Consider the following 8,977-nt stretch of genomic DNA (forward strand, 5'->3'; position numbering starts at 1 on the left):
AATGAAAATCTACAGCACTGGACCAAATCGGTTGCCTGGATGCATCTTTATGGAGGACAGAGAAATGAAGTAGTAAGGAACAGATGTCTTTGAAGAAAGAAACAAAATGATGGTGTCTACCTGAGACACCACCTCTTTGTAAATCATTGCACTTTTTCATACAAAAATAAAGTCCAAGAAGAAGTACTGATGTTCTTCCATATGATGGATGTCATAGGGTGGAGCATGGCTGCTCTACTGAAGAGACTGCACTGGGTCTGGCCTCCCAAATAAAGAGCATCTATGCTTATTGGATATCAAAATAGAGGTGGGAAACTTTCTCTGCAAAAAACAAAACGTCTACAGCAAGACGGGAAGACCTTCACTGTGTCAAGGCTGGCATTGAAGATAAACTGAGAAAAGGTCCGATTGCCCCCATACCAACAGCCCCTGTCTCTCTAGAGAACACAGTCCATTGGCCTGTTTATTATGAAACAGCGGCACATGCAAGTTCCCTGGATGCAAGGGCATCAATAAGGTTCAGTGGTGTGGAGTGTTTGTGCTTCACGGCCAACAAAAAAATCCTTTTTTTCCTTTCATACACAGTAAGGTTCTACAGTCAGAATTTTACTGACACCAGCTGATGAAGTCGGATTGCACTTTATGTTGTTCATAAGCTGTTTAAAATTGCATCAACTGCAGAATTAAAAGTGTTTTTCAGTATTCAAAAGTTTAGGATATATACTATATTAATTTTACATTTACATTTACATTTATGGCATTTAGCAGACGCTCTTATCCAGAGCGACTTACAAAAGTGCTATGTAGTTGCTTGGAATCTCCAAGGTAGAATAGATAGTCCTGAACACAAGGTACTCTAAGCTGGAAAAACCACTAGACGAAAGTCAAATGATACCTAACAATTATACCTGAATATACACATCCCCTGAGGAAAAAGACAGTAAACAATTCCTATAACCCAATTATGCACAATACCTGAGGAAAGAGACGATAAAGTACAATAGACAAAGCATAATTATGCAAAGTGCACTTGAAAGAGGTGGGTCTTCAGTCGGCGTCTGAAGACAGCAAGTGACTCCGATGTTCGGACACACAAGGGAAGTTCATTCCACCACCTTGGAGCCAGGACAGAGAAAAGTCTGGATGCTTGTCTCCCATGTGTCCTGGATGATGGAGGGTCAAGACGAGACATACTTGAGGCGCGGAGGGCTCTAGGTATGCATCTGGGTTTTACCATGGCCATCAAGTAAGGAGGAGCTGGACCATTCTTTGCTTTGTAGGCCAGCACCAGGGTTTTATATTTGATGCGGGCAGCTACCGGAAGCCAGTGGAGGGAGGACAGCAAGGGAGTGACATGGCTGAACTTGGGAAGGTTGAAGACCAACCGAGCTGCAGCGTTCTGGATCAGTTGCAGGGGTTTGATGGCATGCATAGGAAGACCAGCCAGTAGGGAGTTGCAGTAGTCCAGTCTTGAGATAACAAGGGACTGGACAAGGACCTGAGTGGCCTCCCTAGAGAGAAATGGCCGAATCCTCCGAATGTTGTGAATGTTGTAATTGAATTGCAAAATATATGTAATGTTTTTATATCGTTCCTTTGTTGCACAGTGTTGCTTCTAGGTAACATACCTATACTAAAAATAAAATAAATTACCTGGTTATGGGGTTAGTGTAAATGTTTTTATGGTTTTATCTTCCTAATGATATGTTTCATGCATTATCACTTTTAATAATTAATACAAACATGATGTTTTCACAAAAAAGTTAAATTTCTAATTATTACCATTGTCGCACATTGTTGCCTTTTTTAATTTTTTTAATCAAAGATTTCATAATGCATGCAGTAGAGGGTTAAGCAAAGTGGGCATTCAGGCCCTTTGCAGTCCAAATGATGTGTGACTAACCCCACACCAGTGAGGGGCCGTGAGGAGCTGAAGGGAGGATGATGATGAGATGAAGGGCCAGAGCTGTGAGGCAGGCTCAAAGAGCCGACCTCTGCTACGTAATGCTGGAGAAGGTCACTCAGCCAGCGCAAGCAGCACGAGGGATGAACTCTGCGGCCTCCTCAAAGTAACAAAAAAGCAGAACAATTACAATCAGACTCGTGATGGCTGACCTTATAACAACCTTACATTCATAAAACAAAACTCTTGGGATATGGTTACTAGCCCTGTTCTCTGTACTGTTCCCTTTTCCCTATACCCCAGTTGGCTGTCAGTCTTGGTGTAGCAGTCATACGTGACCCTGAGAAGCTCCTAACAACGGCTACTTTGCTGTGACAACCAGACAATTCAAGCACAGAGCAGGGCCTTGGAGAAGAAAGCATCCTTCAGATATTACAATGTTCACTATCAACATTTGTAACAGTTGATACATTTTTAGGCTTAAAGTTTTAGGCCTAAATTTACAATTGTTAATGAAGAAGGCAGGACACAGAAGTAAGCAAGAAGTAAGCAGAAGTTAGTAAGAATAAATAAGAAAGTGATTAAATTGAATATAACATCTGTCACCAGAATTTACTGATGTAAATATGGACGTGCATATTCAAAACAGGGATGCCAGGCCACTTGAAGATGGCCTGTGCTCTGAACTAAACAAATCTTCAGAAATGCCCTTTGATATAAACTGCTTTCTAACAATTTTTCAAGAGTTCCAGCTAATCAGATCAATACTGGACATAATGACAACAATCCCCAGCCATCAGCACCACAAAATGTACTCTGAGGTTACCATGGAGCACCAGCAGTAAACAAATAAACAAGATGAGGCCTTTTTAGCCAGAGTGTAATCTTGGTTCAAGCTAGCAGAAAGTGAAGGATGCTACACCAGAGCCGTATCAAGTGATGGATGGTTACACCAGAGCCTTAGCATGATGCCATAATCCACCTTTCCTTTGGATTACAATCCAAGTGAGCGGTATCAAACACATACGAGAACAACAATCAATAACCTCAGTTCTCATGACAAAAGCCATCTTAGTTCTTAGTGGTTGGCTAATATTTAAAAAGGTTGCATCAAACTACAGCAATATATGGTTATTTACATTTGACATAAATATAGTATCAGCTCTTGAGTGCCAACTGCCATTAGTGGAGTCAGGGCACCACATGAAGGCCAGACAGAAACACATTTTCAGTCATTGCTTTTTAAATCATATAAAGCAGGATCAATTTATAATGTTTTAGTACGGGCTTATTAATGTTATAAACTTAATATTATACACGTGTCTTACAGATGGACGGTTACAGACCAGCCAATTACATACCAGCCAACTACAGACCAGAGCCCAGTTGTTGCCAAGTACAATTTGTCAGCCATTGTGTTCCCCATACATCTTGGAGCAATGACCAACCTCTGGAGCACAGCTGAGGAGATATTACTACTGAAGGAATGGCTGGCCAGTACTGATTTAAAAGTGATGTTATCAACTATGGCATCTTTTTTTGATGGCAGTTTAGAAGATCTTCAACAGAATATCGTGAGAAGAGATTTGATACATTTGAGACATACAAAGAGGAGAACAATACATTTCACTGAAAAAAGTAGATGCAAAAAGTTTGAGATTTTCTGCCTGGGCCAGAATATTCTAAAATAAATCTTTTCTTGTTTTTCCATTAGGGCTGTTGAGCACCAGACACATGCGTCTCTTATCAAAGTATTCTGAGCTTGAAAGGCCTGCCTTGAATTCCAGAGCTGCTGCTGGTTTGTTGTAGTTACATCTCTCTGCAAAATCATTTTGACTTGCACATAAATAACATGAAAGATATTGACTCTTGAGGAATTCTTTGACCATTCTTTTTAAAAAGTAGCTTTTAATGTGTCATGGGCAAGTCAATCTAAGTCAAGTCAATCTAATGTAGTCTAATGTAGTCTAATCAAATTTAACATTCATCTTAACAGCTAAGTATCAAGCCCTTCATTTTAAGACAAGACCACCACCCCCCCCAACAAAATAGTGGGCCCAAGTACTTAGGTAGCTTCAACCCAAAAATCTGACATTAATCCCCATGTCTTTTAGTTCCACTGTCAGCCATCTACACTTCTGACCAGAAGTAAATGCTGCCAGAAATACTGTGTAAACACAACGTCACTGACTGTGCAGCACATGCCAAACGTTATATACACCTGAAATAACACTGGCATATTACAGATGTTCAAAAGGCTGTGCCCACAGAATGTGAATTTAAAACAGGTACAGCACATTATTATTACCACTCATGCAAAATGGTGCTCTGCAAACTTGACTGTTAATTTTGTTTATGCTCTACTTACATGGCATTGTTTGTTGTAGTCCTGTGAAGATGGCTATCATTTTATTATATTTAGTATAGTGTAGGTTGAGCAGTCATGGCCTGGTGGTAGGGAACTGGTCTTGTGACTGGAGGGTCGTGGGGTCGATTCCCAGACCAGAGGCCATGACTGAGGTGCCCTCGAGCAAGGCACCTAACCCCAACTGCTCCCCGTGCGCTGGGCTAGGGCTGCCCACCGCTCTGGGCACATGTGAACCACAGCCCCCTAGTAATCACTAGTGAGTGTGTGTGTGTTCTAACTGCAAAGATGGGTTAAAAGCGGAGGACACATTTTGATTGCGGTGTAAAAATCACAATTGAAAAAATAATCATGTTCATAATCATGTTCATCAATTCAAAATGTGTGTCCCTTTTAGTAGTATCACATGGTACCAAGATACCATTTATGTATCTCAGATAAAGTCTGTATATCATTTTCATTTTATGGCATTTGGCAGAGCGACTTACATTTTTATCTCATTTTTTTATACAAGTGAGCAATTGAGGGTTAAGGGCCTTGCTCAGGGGCACCTCAGTCATGGCCTCAGGTCAGGTCGAACCCACGACCCTCCGATCACAAGACCAGTTCCCTAACCGCCAGGCCACGACTGCCCCCAATATATCCAATAAAAGTGTAGTTCAAATTGTTCATTCTGTAAGTGGAAATGCGTATCTAAGCAAGTATAACTACCTCAGTTGGCAAAACACATAATAAAAACAAAGGCAATCACCTGAAACTTTGCTACAATTATTTCTATCCTTGATGTATTTTACAAGGACAGGAGTGCCATGTGGTTGGAATTATCTTAAATTTACTTCCTGCACTTGACCTACATGTCTGGGCCTAATTTAATGTTGTAAACTGTTGTAAACTTTTAGCATCGCAAACTCGCTTAAACTTGCAACCTTGCACTTCTGACATATCTGGGCATTTGTGGGTAGCTACCTTAACAAAATAAGAAGCGGAGGACAACATACCAATAGGAAGCAGAGGCTCACATATGTGCATGTGAGCACAAACACAGGGGCATCATCAAAACATGCCTGCCACATGCACTGCACAGGACTGCGAATTCTCAATAATGCACTATGGTGAATTATGCTTATGTTTGACATATGATATATATTACCAAGACTTTGATGACAGCTCTCTAAGAGCTCTGTAATATGCTTGTGTTTGAAATATGAATATATTATAAAGACCTTGATAACAAGGGCCAATACATATACTGCATACACAGAATTCTACACATAGTGGAAAGAGAAGTGTTGTTTATGATACATGCTCTTGAGGAACGTTCTTTAAGATAAGTGTTCTTCAAGGGTTGTAATCAGTAACGTGAATTATGAGTTGTATCGTTAAATCTCTCACTATCATTTTTTTCTAAAATGTATGCTTATAGTAATACCAGCAATTTGGCTTCAATTTCTACATTATTTTATAACTAAGGGCAATGACATCATGCAGTGTGTCTTAGATATGTCGTTACTCTTTTTTTTTTTTTTTGCATTTATACAACAAATTATTTATGATTGTAGGGGAAAAAAGGGACTGTCGGCTAATACAACCATTAATCATTCAACTGACAAAAGCTATTGCAAACTGGCTTTGGACTGAGAATCTATAGGCCTGTGATATTTCCATCTCCACTGGCCAATGCGTCCCAGGCCAGTGGAACATGTAAAGCTAGCTTTAGTCCCCAGATTACACATACAGCTTTGCTTGGCACAAAAACATCCATCATCCTGGAGAGCACCTACACAGAATGACTTTTATGTGACAGAGCCGCTGTTTCTGCTGCGATCCCACCACATCTTTACCAAGAGTACTTGGTGCCCTTTAAATGATCCCTCACTGATACAGAAGAAAAAGAAAAGTTAAAATAGATATTTCACGGTTAAGGTTGATCTGTTTTTTTATATCGGTTGTACCAGTTTCCAATGTCTGTAAATGTGATCTGAATGACCGAAGGATGAGCTCCAACTATCAGAGAATCACACTCCTCATCCTCCCCAGCAAGGTCAGTGCAAGGGTACTGGAGAAGAGAGCGCAGGTGACTGTTGAACTGCAGTTAGAAGAGGAACAAATGCAAGTTCAGTTCTGTTAATGAAGCACTGGGCCAGCTTTTCACCTTTGCAAATATCCTAAAGGGTGCATGGGAGTTTGTTCAACCAGTCCACATGTGTTTTGTAGATCTGGAGAAGGCATTCGACCATGTCCCTTGAGGTATCCTGTGGGGGGTGCTCTGGGAGTTTGTGTTACTGGGCCGGCTGCTATGGGTCATCCAGTCCCTGTACAAACAAGCAGGAGCTTGGTTTGCATGGCCGGCAGTAAGTCAGACTGGTTTCCTGTTAGGGGTCCATCAGGGCTTCCCTTTGCCACCGATTGTGTTCATAACTTTTATGGACAGAATGTCTCGGCATATTCAAGTGGCAGATGTCTCATGGATGCATACCAAGTGAAATGTTCCGGGCATATCCAACCGGGAGGAGACCCCAGGAAAGACCAAGGACACGATGGAGAGATTATATCCCTTGGATGTCCTGGGAATGCCTCTGTATTCCCCCAAATGCCTCTCTATTCCCCCGAATGCCTCTGTATTCCCTTGCTCTTGAGAAAGAGCAAGAAGAGGTTGTGTGGGAGAGGGATGCCTGGGCTTCTTTGCTTAGGCTGCTGACCCTGTGACCTGGACCTGGATAAGTGGGGAAAATAGATGGAGACAGAGAGAGAGATTCCAATGAAGTACACAAGGTTTGCAGAAAAAACACAAATATCTATTTCACACTTTCAGTATAAACTCAAATTTATTTATATAGTGTTTTTTAATACACAAATAGTGACAAAGCAGCTTTAGAAAATTCTCTGTACCAGATACTATGTTCTGGAATGCCGCCAATGTCGTAGCCTCAAGTGCCACCATCACCACTGGAACGCACTTGGTATTAACCTTTCACATTCACTCTCTTTTCAGTCCCTTGTATTTTTCTAACTTTTTATTTTCCTTTTAGATTAGTATTTGGTTCACCTGTGACGGGCAGGGTGAGCAACTCAAAAAGGAAGCGATCACGCCAAGTCTCAGGGAAAGAGGATGGTTTAATAGAAAGTGTGCAAACCAAAAACCCGTGCATTGTTCCAAATGAAGGAAATAATAACCAGCAGTCAACTGGTACAAAGACAAGACATATATAGACGAACAAACGACCCTCAGGTGAGACGGATCACGGGTCCCGCCCACCTGAGGAACGAACATCACGTGACCAAAAACAGGACCGCTGCCGCTGTAACCGGGGGCGACCGGTAGGGGGACCCCCCCACAACGTGACAGACCCCCCCCACCAAAGCCGCACTCCCCTCCGGATGTGCGGCTTACAGCGGCAGCACACAAAACACAACAAAGGGGCGGGAGGGCGGGGACAAGACAGGGACCCGTTCCCTGCAGTCCTGAGCTGAAACATAAAAACACATACAGGTTAGCTCGCCTCCTGGGCGGGACCCTGGACCGACTGGGGCGTCAACAAGACGATAACCACGCCCCGGTCGGTCACAGGGCCCTCGCGCCCTAACCGGCCTTAGGCCGCTTAAGCCCCACCGCTGTGTGCGGACCGGGAGCACATGGCCCAACAAACGTCATAGGTGTGGATGTGTGCAGGCCGCCACACTGGGGTGCGGCCACGGCTTCCACCAACACCTCCCGAACCTACCTCCTCGCTCTGAGCTGACCCCTGCCCTTTTCGCTAGGGGTCACCCCAGACTCCTGGGGAGTGAACCCCTCCCGGGGCCCCTCATCTCAAGGTGGACTCCTCCACCCAACCCAGGAGCGCCAGAGACCAGGGCCCTGGCAATCCACAACAGGGACACGCTGGTCACCCCGAGCTCGAAGGGGAGGGTCTCCGCCTGGAGACCCCACTAGGTCCGGGAGTGCCGCAGTCCACCTCCAGGAGCGACCTGCAACACATCACACACACACGCACACAGACAACACATAACACAAAACGCGCACTGCTCCGACCACTGACCCCCCTTTTACACAGGGGGGAAGGGACCCCTTCTTGGCATGAGGAGACACCCTGTCCTTACACCCCAGGCATCCTCCGCCTACAAAGGGGTACAGGGGCTCCTCTTTGCTCAGGGGTCCCTCCCAACCGGTCAGGTATCCTGAAGGAGCAGTGCCTTCTGAGCCACCTGTCGTGGCTCAGGAACCCCATAGCTCCCCCCCAAAAACATATTTAGGGGGGGGCCCTCTGGGGAATAACAAAAAAAACACAGACACAACATACAACATACACGCACCCAGGATGCCCTCCGTGCCACATCCAGTGGCACGGGACCTCTAATGGGCCCCTCCCCACACACCGTGAAGAGGGGTGCAAGAGAGGAATTACATAAAACAAAGCACGCTACACTCTAGGACAAAATGAACACGCAAAGACAGAACACAAACAAACGGACAGGACCCACCGATGCGCGCGCTCTGCGGAGCGTGACGCGCCTACTCCAGCTCTCTCTCACCGTTTTCCCCACGGGATCCGCAGATCTTTGGAGAGAGAGAGCTATACGCGAGCGCTTGCGCGTCACGCCCACAGCGACGCGTCTCTCGGGCGCAGTCGCTCACCCCCGTCACCGCGGGATATCGGGTGAGCGAGGCAAAAGGCACCGAGAGACCCTCGCGTCTAACGCGGTCTAGCGTG

The sequence above is a fragment of the Brachyhypopomus gauderio genome, chromosome 1 (genome assembly GCF_052324685.1).
Source record: "Brachyhypopomus gauderio isolate BG-103 chromosome 1, BGAUD_0.2, whole genome shotgun sequence".
Classification (NCBI taxonomy): domain Eukaryota; kingdom Metazoa; phylum Chordata; class Actinopteri; order Gymnotiformes; family Hypopomidae; genus Brachyhypopomus; species Brachyhypopomus gauderio.